At 36.2% G+C, this 17,194-nt stretch overlaps 1 protein-coding gene across 1 annotated transcript in view; it reads left to right on the forward strand.

Moving 5' to 3' along the window:
• Window positions 1-5,250: 5,250 nt before the first annotated feature.
• Window positions 5,251-17,194, forward strand: part of LOC149065471 (hsp70-binding protein 1) — a 36,131-nt gene continuing 24,187 nt past the window's right edge. Inside the window, exon 1 of the mRNA XM_089253779.1 lies at window positions 5,251-5,420. The gene's annotated coding sequence lies outside the window, so the exon portion shown is untranslated. The remainder of the gene's footprint in view (window positions 5,421-17,194) is intronic.

Genomic DNA, 17,194 nt, shown 5'->3' on the forward strand with positions numbered 1-17,194 from the left:
GGTGCTTTGCTTGCACATACATTTCTTAGAAGATTTAGGACCTCCACGTCTTCTACTTGAATATCGTTGAGGGTTTTATTATTCCATGCAACACCCTTATATCGAATATCATTATCTCCATTAAAAACGGACGCGAAAAAGTCATTGAAAGCACTACACATGCCTACATTGCTCTCTAACCTAGAGCCTCCTATCGAGAGGGGGCCAACTGTTCCCTTACATCCATTATTGACGTATCGAAAAAATGATTTGTTTTGGGTCAGAGAAAATGTTATCTGCCAACCTAGATTCAACTTCCTTTTTACTATCCCTTATCGCTTTCTTCAACAGTCTTCTTTTATCAGTAAACAATGATAGGTCACCTCGTCCACTTTTATACTCTCTGAATGCTCTTTTCTTTTCAAGATAAAGGTTACGCACGCTATCCGTGAACCATAGAGGGTGCGATGTACAAACACGCTTTTTTCGAACAAAGGGTATAACGTCGTGCAAAACAGAGGACAACTTTGAACTAAATTCTCCCCATTGACTTACCACCCCTACTGATTCCAACCGGTCTTTGAAAACTTCCGCTAACCTTCCTCTCAAAACATCAAAGTTAGTTCTTCGAAAACAAGAAACCAGTCTTTTGTTATCAACCTTACCCGAAGAAAAGTTACAGTGAAATCTGACGATACGATGATCACTGGAAGAAAACTCTTCCCCCACCGAAACATGTTCAACAAGATCCTCAGAGCTAGTAAGAACTAAATCCAAAATAGCAGTACCCCCAGTGGCTTCTGATACATGCTGATACAAAAAAATTTTCGAGCACCAACTTAAGGAAGTCTCTTTCATACTGATCTCTAGATGAAAGGTTCTCCCAATCAATACCTGGGTAATTGAAAACCCCTAGTATGAGAACCCTCTTACGCTTACACATGTAGGAAATTTCATCATGAAATTTGGCGATGTAGTTTGAATCCCTATTCGGTGGATTGTAACAAACCGCAACAATAAGTTTATGATGTCTTTTGTTTTCAAGCTCAACCCGTATAGTTTCAATATCACTTCTCTTCACGTTACACTCTCTAGCCTTCAAACATGATTTCACTTATATCAACACTCCATCCACTTTCCTATCAGATCTATTTCTCAAAAAAGTATCGTATCCTGAGATGTGTAAGAGCACTTTCTTACACATCTCAGGTTCTTTCCTGTTCCTCTCCAAGTGGACTCCAAGTGTGTTCTTGTTCTTTCCTCTCCAAGTGTACAACCCCGAATCTAATAACGCCCCCCCCCCATGATTGTTGGTTTGTGTAAAATGTATGTGAAATTTGGATATGAATGGGGCCCCCTTTTAAAAATTTGCTGAATATCTAAACTTACTTAATTGATGTGTAACTGAAATGTTGTCTTGCTTGATTCACTGCATCCTGTCATTTGTTGAGATGATGCTACTTTTCTATTTTGGTAATGATAAAATCTCAGAAACCGTAAAAGAACCTGGGTGGGTATTCAACTCCCCCCCCCCCCCCGCATTATCACGGCCATCCCCTATTTAAGTTCTAAAATTTGTAAAATTAATCAGTACCCTAAAGGAATAATCAAAATAAACATTATAACAGTAACTGGGATTTTTGCCGCCCAGGGCAATATAAAATTCGATAATTTTATGTAATGGTGTTCTTTGTTTCCCCCTAAAACTTGCTGGCTTCTAAATTTTTCCACCCGGAGCAATCGTACTCTCTGCCCTTCCCCCCCCCCCAGTTCCACCCCGAGTACATGTGCTATTTACAATTATAGTTCTACAACTTCAAGTGAGGATTCCATAGAATGGGAATCCGTAAAAAATGACTAAAACTGTAGTGATAACAAGTGGCATCGACGCATATGCGTTCGGGTGGGTGAGCGACGGAAATTTCGGCAAGAAAAGTGAGTAAAAGAATTCTAAATTTTTCCTTATCATTTATTATTATTATTATTTGGGGCTATTCCCAAATTCAAACGTGAAAACCGGGTTAATAGGAGTTACTAAGATACTTTTCAATAAAAAAAAAAGATTTAAAAAACCGCTCTTTAATTTCTGAAAGTATCAACGATGGTTTTTTTTCATTAGCTAATTGTTACTAACTGACTACTACTACTACTAAACCACACATGTACCTCGTTCATATTCCTCTGCGGAACTTCTAACGAATTGGTACATGCGGGAATGTGTGTGTACGTGTAGTGAAACCTGACGTAAAGTTTGTTTCTGTGTAATGCTTGTTATGTGTAGTGCTGCCATCTGCCACCAGTTTTTCTTAATACGAGTGAAGTGTAATGATTGAATAATTAATCGTTGTCGGCCTGTTGCTCTCTCTGGCGAGACTTTTTAATGGGGAGATTGGCTCGCATTTGCGCCTCGAAGTTGGGAACCACAGGAAACAAACTTCAGCCGACCACCACTATGGCGACGGTGGGGTTCGAACCCGGATCCTCGCGATGCGAGTCCGTCATTATGACCACTCGACCACCACAGCGGCTTACTAACTGACTGCAATTTTTTCTACAAGCATTACGTTATACATAAAAAATATTTTTTTCTGCGAGATTGGCGAGAATCAGCCATACCGCCGAGGCCGCGCATCGATACATAGGTTAAGAGGCTTTTGTTGTCATAACAACGAGTGATGCGGTTCCCTCGTAGCTTCCACTTCACTGCAAAGTTAACCTGAAACGAACTATAGTAAAGTATTGCACTGCATTGAAAACTTTTATTTTTGTTTATCAAATTATTTTACACATTACCTGTATATCTGTGCAGAACAAAAATAATGATTCTCTATCAACGCAACATCTGCGTAAATAGTTTGCGCAGTCAGCTTAAATCAATATCTTAACGTTGAAAATCAGCATTTAAGTTTATCTGATGCCATCGGCAATGGTTTTTGGAAATTGTGAAAATTCATACTCTTCAAATATCGGGTCTGCGCTCAGCCAAAATGTGGGCCTGTTTTTCCGACCCTTCACAAAATTCCGGATCTAAAAATATGTATTTGAAAACTAAATACCCTCAAAGAAGCAAACATGTTTTTAAAATGTATATTTTAAATTTCTCAGTGCTCACTCATTAAAAAAAAATTCTCATACAAATTATTTCTACGCGTTTTCTAGTTGGAAATTTCTAATTTCTAGTAATGGGTGAGTTTGTTACCCTAGTAGTGATGCCAGGGCCGCATCTAGATACTTTTCACCCGGGCAAGAACGCATTTTGGCGCCCACATGCAATGTAGAGAAGAAGCAGTTAAAGGGTGCATTCTGCGCCCCTTTCCGTCCAACGTTCGGGGCACAAGACCCATCTGCTTCCCCTAGTTGCGGCCCTGAGTGATGCTCACTATAATTTATTATTTCTTTACAGAGCAATTGGTTCGTCTTACATATTTTGAAAAAAAACTGTGGATAATTTTAATACTCGCTCTATCTTAACCAGGATGAAATAAGTAATTTTTTTTTAAATCCGGCTTAAGCAACCGATACCATCAAATCTAACTAACATCTTTGGTAATTCACCGAAAAATTCTCTCTCTAAATGCTGTTTATCTTTTACGTAAGATACGAGCACTTGCCAATAGCTTATTATTCACGTGTATATTTAAAAGCAATACTCATTCAATAGCATCTGCCTGCTTCGAGGCAGCTTGGATTTGTCAGAGAATTTCGAGGGCGTTCGTCAACGTGTGTAAAAATGTGTGGGGGAAAAGAGACACATGTAAACACTCTTACCAATAAAGAGATGCTTCAGAGATTGAAAAAAAATCCCCGGAAAAAAAAAAGTGATTCTGGAAAAAGGAGGACAAAAGAACGAATTTTCCGAAACGTAGGAGGACGTTCAAATGACACCAAAAAGGAGGACGGTTGATAACACTAGTATAATAACCTGTGCTAACACGAGAATCAAAAAAAAGAAATTCAATAGTATTGAGTTGGTATCAAATCCACATTTAAAGAATTAAATTAAATCATATCATTCATAATTTCATAAATTAAATAATTAAATCAATTATTTATAATTTCAATTGACCCACTTGAGTTCTGAAAATAAAGTATAATTATATTCGGGTATATAAAGTATATATACCTGAAATGTCCTCTTAATACACACATTTTGGTTGATTTTGACAAGCATACAGACCGACGACTTCATAACAATTAGATCTGTTTAGAATTTGTGACAAATTGGTGGCCAGGTGATTTTAGCTTGATTGGGGGGGGGGGGGGCAGGAGCGTAGCCAGAAATTTCGTTCGTGGGCGTGGTAGCCCAGGTCGGTAAGATACTCGCCTAAAGTACCAAAGGATGTTTACAGGTGTCGCGAGTTCGATACCCGGTTCGTCCTTGTCAGACAACTTTCCTGACACAGGGGTACAACAAAAATGGCGACATGACCGCAGCAAAAATTGCTACCGCAGGGAGTCCCCCATCAAGGGGTTAGCGCACCAACCTCTCGACGAGTATAAAAAACAAGCCTGCCGTTCGGAATCGGCAATAAATTGTAGGTCCCGGTCTAATTAGCCCTCGTGTGCAGAAAATGACCGTGGTGCGACAAAAATGATCAAATGATGATCGTTCGGGGGGGGGGGGGAACCACTTTAATTTTGGGGGGGGGGGAACCAAAGTGACAGAACAGTGGATTTGGCCATCTTTTTCCCTTTTTTCGGTCATTTTCTCATATTTCGGGGGGGGGGACCAGACCCCCAAGTCCCCCCCCCCGCTACGCCCTTGGGGGGGGGGGGGGCTCAGAAAAATCAGTTTGTCCAAGGGCCCCATGAGTTGTTAAGAAGACCCAAGCTTACTTTATGCAAATTTCACGAAATTTCATTCCAAAAGCTCAGCATCAACGTGGTTTCTAGTTTGCAATATTATTAGTTTTTATGCATTCTTGCTATCCTTTTGATAAGGTCTTCAACAATAATTCTACGATTATGCTGGATGCTGATGCTGGAAAAAAATGTGCATTCGATAACTTTTTTGTGGGGCCTCTTTTTTCCCTGATGCCCTAAGCACGTGCTTATTTTGCTTAATGGTTAATCCGGCCCTGCCTACACCCAGCACCTCCTACAGATAGATCTATTTCTAGGAGGTGCTGCTACACCCCAGAGGAAGATCTTATTTGAAATTTCGCTTTTCTCATGAGAAAGTATGGTCAGCATAACCTCATAAATCTGTTCTACAAAAAAATATTTTTTAGTGTCAGCTATTGAAAAGGCCCAGTTCTTACCTAAATTTCTGTGTGGATTGAGTTAAATTATATAGTCAAGTCAGGTCAAAGTCAAATTATTGTTTTGTTTTGAAAATGTAAAATATATTTCTCTAAACACGTTGTTTCTTTCTCCTAATTTATTCATCCGGGACACCCATTGTTTTACAGCACAGTCAAGAGACTCCCATAATTACCCGGGTATGCTTTATAATATTGTCATTGTATTGAGATAATCATATTACTTTTTAAAAGAGGAATGAAGTCTGGTCTATTGCATCATTTCATCTCGAAACCAAATAGTTTTTTTTCATATTTATAATCGCTTATATTCAGTTGAGATTGTAGTGTAGTTCACGAGTATCTTTCAGGCTTTTATTTTATTAATTAAAATCGTCAAACCCAGTTTTCATGCTACATGTTAATATTAATTAATAATAACATTCTCATGCTGAGTTAATATGGACCAGACAAAATTTTGGGAACAGATGCAGTATAATCCAGATCCTCTTTAGCTACTTTTTTCTTCGGCGCCAAACACGTCTGGCAGCCCGAGGAAAAGTCGCCAAGGCCGTGGCTGACTACGGACGCCGAAAAGGAAACCAGCGTAGAATGAAAAAATAAAACCTGAACTCTCTTTGAAATAATAAATCGATACGGGCATAAGTTTCTCTGAGTATCCTTAGGAAACTTATCCCCTCTTAAATAAACTACGGTTCTTCTAGTTATAAAAATAAATATTCTCCATAAAAAAATAAAACCTGGACTCTTTGAAAAATAAACTGATCTAGGCACAAGTCACTCTGGGTATCCAGACTCTTTAAAATAGTAGTAAACTAAAATAATGATATTTCTTTATGACACTGGAAACAGAAGGGCAGAAGTTACAAGAAATAACGAGAATAAATATATTGGAAAAATACAACCTGATGGAAACATAACTCTAGTGAGAGAAGACAAAACGACACGTTTAGACAATAGAAAATGAAATGACGCTATTTCAAGTACTATTATGTAAAGGGAGACACCATTTGAATAGCCCGTGTTACTAGCGCCACCTGGAATGGAAAATCCAAAAAAATTACATTAACCTGGCACCATTATGCCTGCCTTGGCGATCTGGATTATACTGCATCTGTACCCATCATTTTGAAAAACTGTTACATACAGTAGAATATAACCCTTCTTTTGCGGACACCAACGGGACAAAAAAATTGTCCTTAAAAAGGAGGGGGCTCCTATTGAAGATAAAAAAACAAAACTTAATTATTTTGCCGTGAAAGGTCTGACCAATCTGCTGAGTTACTGTTTAGAGGGATTTAATTGTTCTTTTAACAAAAGTCTTTCAATGTCTTCTGTATTCCGGCATTCACAAATTACAAAGATTACACAGAAATAAAATTCATGTTAGGTTCACAACACATACATTCTAATTTGTTAGAAGTTCAACTGAGAAATATGGATGAGATGCATGTTTGGTTTATTAGTAGTAGCATTCTCAAATGCGCCTGAGTAGTGTGGTAATAAGATGCTCTTCTACCACTGTGGAGGTTGCTGGCAGGTCCCAGGTGCAATCCAGGAGAAGAATATAGATAAGAGGATAGGAACAGCTATAGTATAATCCACAGTTGGTGACTTTTTTTCTGATGACAAACATGTCAGACTGCCCGACAATAATTCACCAGGGCTGTAACTGATGCTACAGACACCAAAGAAAAAAATCCCTAGCATAAAAAACATGTTTCTGTTAATAACAATAACAGAAACCAATAAGCATAAAAATAAAAAATATCACTTTTTAGACTAAACACGAGAAAATATATAACAGTATAAATATATAAATAGCTCTTTATTATAAATAATTCCCCCCTTTCTCGTAGGAGAAAAAATAGGCTCTGTCTGGTGATTTCTGGGTTAAACATCAAAACAACATCATAAGGTATGGAGATTAAAAAAATCCTAGACTAGATACAGGATCCAGATTGGAAATGAAACAACATATAAAAAGGACAAAAGAATGACATGATTTTGGAATGAATGCTCCGGAATAAAAATAAAAATTGATATCTCTTTTACATAATACCATGGTACCTCCTGATAGAAAACAAATATTCTCTATAGTAAAAAATAAAAACTCTTGACTTTTAAATAAATGATCCTTCCTGTTGTATAAATATTTTTTGTAGTAAAAAATAGAAATCTGGACTCTTTTAAATAATAAAACCATCAGAGCATAAAAGTCTCTGTGGGTTCGGTCAATAAAAACGTGGGATTAAAACTACAGATATAATGATCATTGGTGCTCTGCTGGTCGGAGACCAGTGGTCAAACAATCGGACCACCGAGAAAAAAATTGTTGTGTCTGCAGGATCAGTAATGAAAAGCATAGCCAGGCAGTTTGACACCTGAAATGTCTTAATTTTTTGCTGAACATGCTTAAAAAATGTGCATTTATGTGAAGATATTTTGTTTTAATTATTTAATATTCAATGTTTCTGTTTGAATCTTAGCGAAAAAAAAGACTATTCAGTATAGTATACTTTATTAGACGCAAATTTCTTTTGCAAAATGTTTTCTGAAAACATAATTTAAAAAGGAATGCCTCTTCAAACCTCCACATTTTTTTATCGATAAAGACCCAGAATCAACAATGGTGGGTTTTATAAGGTTTGACAGCAGTTCTAATTGCTTTTACTGGCTTTTTGCACCCCTTGGTGGTATATCATTCTTGTAAAGGACAATATATTTAGGAAGTTAAATTATCATTCAGAAGAGATTTTTCATTTAGTGGACCAGTCATGATGTCTGCAGACCAGTAGGTTCTCGTATTCACTGGTTCCCGGGACAAGTGACTATTATTTTTCAATTTTAACACTGATAAAAGTAATAAATATTAAGGTACAACCTAAGAGACAATGATATCCAAAATTAAATAAAAGCAATGTGAAAAATTTAGTGTAACATACTCTATACACTCCAAAATGTAAATTGTGTATACCATACAAGGAAAGAAGAAGAAAAAACTTCAAAGGGTTTTTCAAATCATTCAAATGATGTGGTAATACAAAAGTATATCATATCCAGTGCCCTCTATGGGGTGACATCATTTGGAAGGAAAGAGGAAATGGCAACCCAGCGCTAATAGAGGATTCTGGTAAAGAACTAGCTGAGAGAATCTACGGATTATAATACTATAGCTGTTCCACAACATATTTTCCCTAACAAGCTTGAGATGATTATACTATAGCTGTTTCACAAGATATTTTCCCTAACGAACTTGAGGTGACCACAGATAGATGGCACCTTAATTTCCAACCCAACTCATTAGCAGCAGCAAATTGTTGTATATTGAATGGCCAGAACAGTCTTTAATGCTTCAGGGAGCGCCATTGCTCCTTGAAGCATTTAAGACTGTTATAACCAGCAGGTTTAACCTTTCAGTGGGCGCAACCTCTATACAAACATGAAAGGTTACATGTATTTCCTAAATATGCTAATTTAAAATTCATATTTGTAGAAGTCCAAAGTAAGTAACTTAAATTTTGATATAATTAGTATATGGCTGATAAATACAGATTATATAAATAAAAATTACATTTATTTTTATAAAAGAACGCTATATAAGAATGAACAAAGGAACTAAAAATTTCATGATTAGAATTGTCAACTAATCATTGTAAACATTTAACACATTCTCTTAGAAATTACACTTATCATAAAAGGCTTTGATTAATTCATAAAATCATAGCTTTGCAGTCTGAGCAGATGTGCTTAGCATGCTCTAAACACAAATTTTTGGCAAATTTCACAGCTGAACTGTGTGATCCTCTTGCGGTAACCAGAACCATCTCAGTGTATCTCAAAAATACAAATAGCACCTTGCAACAATTTTTGTCGCAGTGGCCGGATTCATATTGGATTCAAATTGCAAGACAGCAAAATGAAAACAAAGTCATTTCACAAAAATTATTTATTTTTTCCACTATTAACAATTAAATGCTATTAACATTAACAATTAAGTTCGCCAGTTCACTTGTAAATACGAATCATTTTTCTGAATAAACATTTTATGAATCAAGTTTTTATTACAAGAAAATTTTCTGATCTGACCAAAACGGTCCAGCAGTTTTCAATATATAACTCAGCATTTCAATCCTCTCTTTGACGATGCAAAATCATAGACTTTTCTCGGGAATCGGTTCGTTGGTTATAGGCACAAACTACATCATAGATGCCCCAAAGCAGAATGTTTTGCATTGTTCTGCAATGAGCCCTCGACTGATTAGAAATGTTCTGCAGTTCCTATAATAGTCTACATTTTTCTTAAAATTCTTCCCGATTGTTCTGCAATAGCATTGATTGTTCTGCGCCGTACGTCGCAGACTTTGGCATATTCTGCTTTGGGACATAGATGAATCAACCAAGTTCCTGGAGTGGCTATCCAATGATAGTTTCAGCAAACTATGTCACCTCAGAGCCTTAATGAGTTGTGGTAGAGCATCACCCGATATCCAGACATCACTGGACGCTCTCGATCATCACGACCCGACATCGCATCAACTTTGAATGTCTGTAATCAGCACCAACCATCAGAGGCAAAGGACCTTATTGTTCTCAACAAGATCACTCCATTTCATAGGCGGAGATAGACTTGAAAGTCTGGGGGGGGGGGGCATGATGATGGTGATGATGTTAATTCATATATATATGCATATATTACTTATTTATTCAATATAGTTTGGCTGAGGCCTATACAAGAAGATGCAGAAGTTATGTATGATGAAAATGACGATTGATGGTACAAGAAAATTTGGAAATCGTAGTACAATCTACAATATTTGGTGGTAGGTTGTTCCAGTCAATAATAGTTCTTGGGAAGAAGCTAAATTTGTGACAATCTGAAGAGGCAAAGATGGGCTATAATTTTTGGGAATGGTTGAGTCTAACACAGAAATGTGTGGGTTTAGTTAGAATGTTGGAAGTGTCGATATTAGAAACCCATGGAGGATTTTTAAAAGAAAAGTTGAATGAGAGATAAATCTAAGAGACAAAAGCAGTTGGATATGGAGTTGGCGCTTGAGCTCTGATGTGGAAACAGACAGAGATCAACAGTTAAAAATTAAGCGAGAGGACTTATTTTGGATATATTCTAATTTGTCTATGTTGGTTTGGGTCGTCTGATCTAATGTATATAGATCAGACGACTACACCTTTGATGCTGGGAGAGCAATGCCCCTCCATGCCCCACTTGATCTGAAATAGAACTCAAAGAAAAATTTATTTTCAAAAGAACCAGCCGGTAAAAGTACCTCGGCACGATTAATAAGTAATTCACTTCATGTTAGTATCAATCAGCATGAGCAGATCGCAACTGACTTGAAACAAGTATTTATACTCTAAGGAACTGGTATTTTTCACCAGGGTTGTCAAATTTGCTTTCCGGGTAGATACCCATTTTCCCCCCAGGCTGGTTTTTTTTGGGGTAAATAGTTTTCGAAGAAAATGTGTTGCTTTCAGGTTAAAATTTTATTTTAAGGTTAGTTCATGTATTCTAAAAATTGCTGCATAGTGCAGTGTTTAGAATATGTATATTTTAAAGTATTTCTGAAAGATTTTTTTTGGGAGCAAAAATGTGATACTGAATTTTCATTCAAAAAATATTTGCATGTTTGCATTACATTTTTATAAGATTATTAATTGTTGGATTATTAGTAATCCAACAAATCTAATGCACCCAAAATCCTCAATTTCGACCTCCTCTCAGAGTCTCAAGAACCTCATCTCCACCCAAAAGTCCAAGTACCTATCCCACTCTTTACCAAATTACTTAAAAACAAATCCTACCAAATTTTGGAACTTCCTCAGACCTAAATTTGTTGGACCCGCTTCTCTCAAAATCTCAAATAAAAATTCTGCTCAGTTTTTTCAGTTGATCTCACTCCACCATAATACTCATTCATTAATTCTGTCCATAACTCAAATCCTGCCCTTTTTACTAAAGAAGGTATTTTAAAGTTACTAAAAAAACTGAAACCCCATTCTGTAGGCCCTGATGACATTCCAAACTCCATTCTCAAAAATTGCATGGGAGAAATCTCAGACTATCTTCTAATTTTATTTAATGTCTCACTGAACACCCCCATCCTCCCCACCGATTGGAAAATCAATGAAATTATTCCCATTCACAAAACCAGTCCTCTCTCCGACCCCCTTAACTTCAGACCAATATCTATTAGGCCTATTTCATCCTGTTGTAAGATTTTCGAACATGTTATAGCAAAGGAAATCTGCGCTCATTCAGACTCCATTAACTTTTCCTTTCCCAACCAACACGGCTTTAGACGATCCCTTTCTACTACATCCCAACTGTCCCTTTTCATGGGAATTTGACCTTTCCAAAGCCATTGATAAGTTACAAACCAATATCATCTTGGATTTTTCTAAAGCCTATGATAAAGTTCCAGTTCCATACAATAGACTCCTCCTTAAACTTTCAAATCTTGTTCTTAATGTACAATTGCTCAAATGGTTAGAAGCTTTCGTAAAAAATCATCAACAATTCATTCATTTTAAAGATCATGATTCACCTTTTCCCACTGCAAACTCAGATACTACTCAAGCAGCGGTTCTCTTGCCTTTATTGTTTTCAATATATATAAACAATCTCCCTGAAACCTTCAACTGCACCACTAGATTTTTTCTTGATGACTGTAATTTACCGCACAATTAATTACAAATCTGATCAAGAAACTCTCCAATATAATCTTGTTTCCATCTCAGATTGGTGTTCATTTTGGCATATGCCTATCAACCTATCTAAAATATTTTTCGTGAAAGCTACTCATAAAACTCTTCCCCTCGAATTCTCATACTCGATCAATAACCTAACCATATCCCAAGTTTCCCAATTTAAATATCTGCGAGTTGGCTAATCTCTCTCTCTACCAGAAATGTCTCAACAAACTTTTTTTCCTTCGCCGCAACCTCAAACATTCTACTCGTGACGTCCGACTTCTCTGCTACCAAACTTATATTTCTCCTGTTCTTTCTTATGCAGCTGAGGTGTGGGACACCTCAATGTTATTAGAGGTTTGTCAATGTCCCTAAGTTTGTCAATGTTATTAGAGGTGTGGGACACCCCACACCTCTAATAACATTGACAAACTTGAATCTATCTTAAAATAAATCCTCCCGCTTTATCTATGACTGCTGGTCATCTTTTAGTTCAGTTTCCGATCGTTATTTCGAACTTAATCTCCATCCACTCGCTACTCACCGACGCATCTCCCACTTAGCCATGCTTTACAAGATTATTCATGGTCATTTAAATTTCGATACATCCGGTATTTTGTCTAGGCCTTCTTATGTTTCCAATAGACTTGACCACTCCAAAAAATTAAAACCTATTTTTGTCTCTACAGATTGTTGTTTTAAATTCAGTTTCTTTCCCAATACCATAGGTGAATGGAACAAGCTCCCCTCTACTATTGTTAACTCCCCATGATCTTCGTTCAAAGCATATGTGTAGAAATCTACCGCATCCTTTTGTATAGGCCTTGAGCAAACAATATAGCATAAATAAATAAGTTTTATATAGGTACATCAGAGTTTCATAACTGAAATATCAAGACACAAAAATAACATTATCTCATAACAAAAAATAAAACTTTGTGGGATTCTGGAATTGAGCATTGGTAACGAACACCTTCAATTGAAACCATTAAAAGTATAGTTTTCTCCAATAATAAGACTTAACCAGAAAATTAGCCTTAGCTTGATTTTTCAAGATGCTCATAATATAAGCCCAACCCCCCGAAAATTAGCCTGTTGAAATTGTCAGCCAGATGAAGGCATTCAGTTGCTATACATGGCAGGTTGTCTTGTATAAAGTGATATTAATATACAATAATGTTATTGACATTTGTATTTAATGATAATTCACATTATTCTGTAGTATTAAGTTCCCAAAAATGGTTAATTTGGACAAGTGGGAAAACACCAAAAGAGTAATGAATCCTCAGAATGATTGCTATCTCCTCTTAATCATCTCTTTTTTTAATTATCACTGCTCTTTTAAAAATATTTCAGAATTTAATTTAATGAAGCTGGATATTCTTCAATAGTGACTTTGATTAAAAAAAGAAAAACTTAATGGTTCTGGTTACATAGCTAAAGGTTTTATTTTTGTCGGATCAGGACACTTTTGAATACATTTTCCGCAGTGTTTGAAAAATTTGGAGAAAAAGAAAATTCAGACACCATCCTGACTTCCCAGAATTTTCATTATCCAAATTCATTTGTTTTACCACAAAAATTTTTTTGCTGCAGTTCTGCATACAACTCAAGGTTCAGATACAATTATGCAGAAGTGGGTGTGTTTATGTGTGAACAATTATTCCCTTGTTGTATGGTCAATTTTATTAATCAAATACATCATTTAAGGTACACCAAAAATTTATATTTAGACATAATATAAGATGTATACATAAATGATGTACATAAATGTTTAAGTCACATATTTTGAGGTTGTGGAAGAAAGAAATTCAATTTTCCTTATTTTGCCCAAAAAATCCACCCATGCTGGGTTTTTTATATCCTTGTTTTTCACGGCATAATCCAATTAATCCTTATGTCTCAGGATGAAAAAAAAGAATTTAAAAAAATATGTCACAGTTGAAATATCACCAAAATTTACATAATATTTGGAATTGAAACAATATGCACTTTAAAATGGCAACAAAATAACTGGGGTGAATTGGTTGCAATTGCCGATCGCACGATAATCACAATTGACCTCTGAGAGAACAAAAGGTAAATATATTTATGCACATTCTGACAGATAAATAAAATATTTCACCCAAAGCACCGACCAGATTGAATCAAAGGTAGAATTTTGCGCCAAGGTCTAAACATTAAAACCTGCAGAAAAATTGTGATGTTGCACCAAATGACGGAAGACAACTGATGTAAGGTGACAGGATTGGGAAGGGACAGACAAGGACAGCAGTGTTCAGCACACTCCAGCTTAAAATATGTTAGGATTCAGCACATGCGTATTTGACTACTGGAGGGCTAAGATGAGTAGGCGTACATAGTCTAGTACAGTGTGTTTCAAACTTGTCTCATCCTCTGTCTACTTCTTAGAAAATATGAATCCTATCCATCCATGCCCCCCCCCCCCACAAGGATAGGTCTGGCATGGCTCAAGATAAATCTTATTATAATAATTTTTTTTTACAGTATAAATCCATAAAAGGAGCCTAACCAAAGATCTTAGTCTAGGGGCCTGGCTTCAGGATGTGGTAGCCATACTGTATCATCTCCCTGCTAAGCCAACCCATAGGATCCCATGTTGTATCCATAGCTTCTAATCGGCCGTCTTAAGAGTATTATGAGCCCTCAGGCCATGTGGTTTTTCAGAGGCCCCAACTTCTAAATTCTAGAAACTTTCAACCGGATCTCATTTTTCTGAGGTTCCTGGGCCGTGCCCGGGTGGGCCCATGCGTTAAGACGGCACTGCTTCTACTGCATTGGTTCGTTTACCCAGGGGATGATGATATCACAATCAAGCAACACTTGTATTTCCTTGTATATCTTTGGCTAATAATATTTTATAAATATCACCCTCTATGCCAAATACTGATATAGGAATTTTGTGAACCATTTTGTCGTGACAAAGCATTTCATGTCATTTTACTACCTAATTTTTAAAATCAATTTATGAAAAATACTTAGAATAACCTAAAACTCAATTAATCAAGGCTTGAATAATCAGAGTCCTATACTGTAATTTGTGTGCCAAATATAGTAAAATTGGATGCAATGGGAAGATTAATTTTGAAAAGAAAATTCACAGGCCTCTGTAGAGAATCGAACTACCATTCACTTTTAATCTGAGTGAGCTAACTACTGTGCTACAGAAGCACTGATCCTTTCCTTAGAGCATATATCAGTGTTTCCTAAAGTGTGTGATGGAACAGACCAGGGAGACAATAGAAGCTACAGATGCAACAGAAAATTTTATTTGTTGGCCTAGGATAGGAGAAAATTTTTTCCATGGAGGGGGGAGCAGTGAGACATAAGTTTGGAAGACTGCTATATGTGCTGACCTATCACACCGATAGTTTGACCTATCTCAGCTTATAGCTCAAGATTACTTTTTCCTCCAAATGGTGATGTAGAGAAAGATGTTACTCTCCACTACTTATACAAAGTATGGGAAAAAAAATGGTACAACGTGGAGATAAATTTTGAATGAAAAACTCATGGGCCTCTCTCTGCAGCCAATCAAAATTGATTCAAAATTGATTATAAGGGGACAGTAGTCAGTCCTAGCCCTCCAAACTCATTAAGCGGAGTAATGGCTTAAGTGAAGTATCATCAGTTCTAGGTACTATACTGTAAAAATTGTATAAATTTAAAATACAGTCAAATTACTGTAAAAATTGTATAAATTTAAAATACAGTCAAATTCCGTTTTAACGAATACCGTTATAGTGAAAATCTCGTTTTAACGAACACTTTTCTAATCTCCCAGATAAGTTTACATAGGGACATTTTAAATAACCAGGAAATAACGAAGTGATTTCTACGGTCTCTTGATGTTCATTATAACAGGATTCGACTGTATTATAACATTCAAATACAAATAAAATTACAATAACAAATTTATAAATTACAATAGAAATTTTTTTAATGGTATTTAACTTATTATGGTTCAATACATGAGTACACTTAGGGTTTATACCGATTATTTGTTTAATTCAGACAGATCCGAGCTACTGTTAGAATAGTCAGCTTTTTCTCCAGCACATTAATGCACATTAATTTTACAGAACATTCAATTTTAATGTTTTAAATTCTTCTGCAGTAGTTCATGGTACATAAGGTTATATCAAATTTAGGAACTGATATTTATTTGAAGGGGCAGAGAGAGCAGACATTAAAAGTCCTCCACCACTTGGGAAAAATGTGTCAACAAATATATTTTGCTCAAATTTGAAGCCTCCAAAAAAGTTGAGGCTCTTGAAAAATACCTCCCTTGCCATGCAGAAATCAGGTCCAGCTTGAACAGTTTCTGACACTTTAAGAACTTTTGTTTTTTTTCAGTCGGCAAATGAACTTCTCCTGTGTCACTTTCATCACTTGAGCGTTTCCTTTTTGATACACAAGGCTTTCATGGTTGCTTTGAAACATATAACAATGCATTTAATCAAGCTCAGAGATGCCATTGACGTGTTATAACGCATCAAATACCCAAAATTTCTTGAAAGGATGCATAAAAATTTGGTTCACGCGTCCTCTGGGACACATTCTTTCCTAGTTCCAAGATGAAAAAGTAGAGAGAGAAAAACCTCCCAACTTTTTTCCTTCTTATCACAATCACGCGCAACCTTGAAAAAGTGGTTTTACTATTTCGTATACTGTACTGTATTGATATACACACGGGTTGTTGAAGATATTTTGTTTTCCTTAATGACAAATCGTGTACAGAATTTTCAAAGAGAATTTTTGAGTTTTTACTCCCTTACAGATTTTCTTCCCTCCTGTTACACATCAGAAATCACGGTACTTTCGTGGCTATCTGCTGGCATTTAAAGACAGTAGTCTATACAGCGTAAATTCGCCTTGTTCTTACAAGATTGTGAATGTGCATTTTTGAAAAATCGTAGAGGATTTGGAACGCCCGTTCAAAGTGTGAAACATTTTCTGAGATCGTTAAAAAAAAAGAATCTGTAAAAACTGTACCTTGAATATTCATAGTTTTGTCATCTAGCTGCTATGTGGTAGTCACCGTTTCGCATCGCGAAAATCACTGGTGTGTACGCAGAATTGTCTTTAGGAGTTTGTGGAATTAGCAGAAAGATTTCTTCCCCAGAAATTGTGGATCATTAATGCTCAAAAATAATTTTAAATTAACATAGCATAAAAGACTATTTTCTCCAATATTTTAATTTTCCACAAAAATATTTAAA

Source organism: Pholcus phalangioides, unplaced genomic scaffold (genome assembly GCF_987345545.1).
Source record: "Pholcus phalangioides strain wild (caught in Gottingen) unplaced genomic scaffold, Ppha-v1.0 ptg000039l_1, whole genome shotgun sequence".
Classification (NCBI taxonomy): domain Eukaryota; kingdom Metazoa; phylum Arthropoda; class Arachnida; order Araneae; family Pholcidae; genus Pholcus; species Pholcus phalangioides.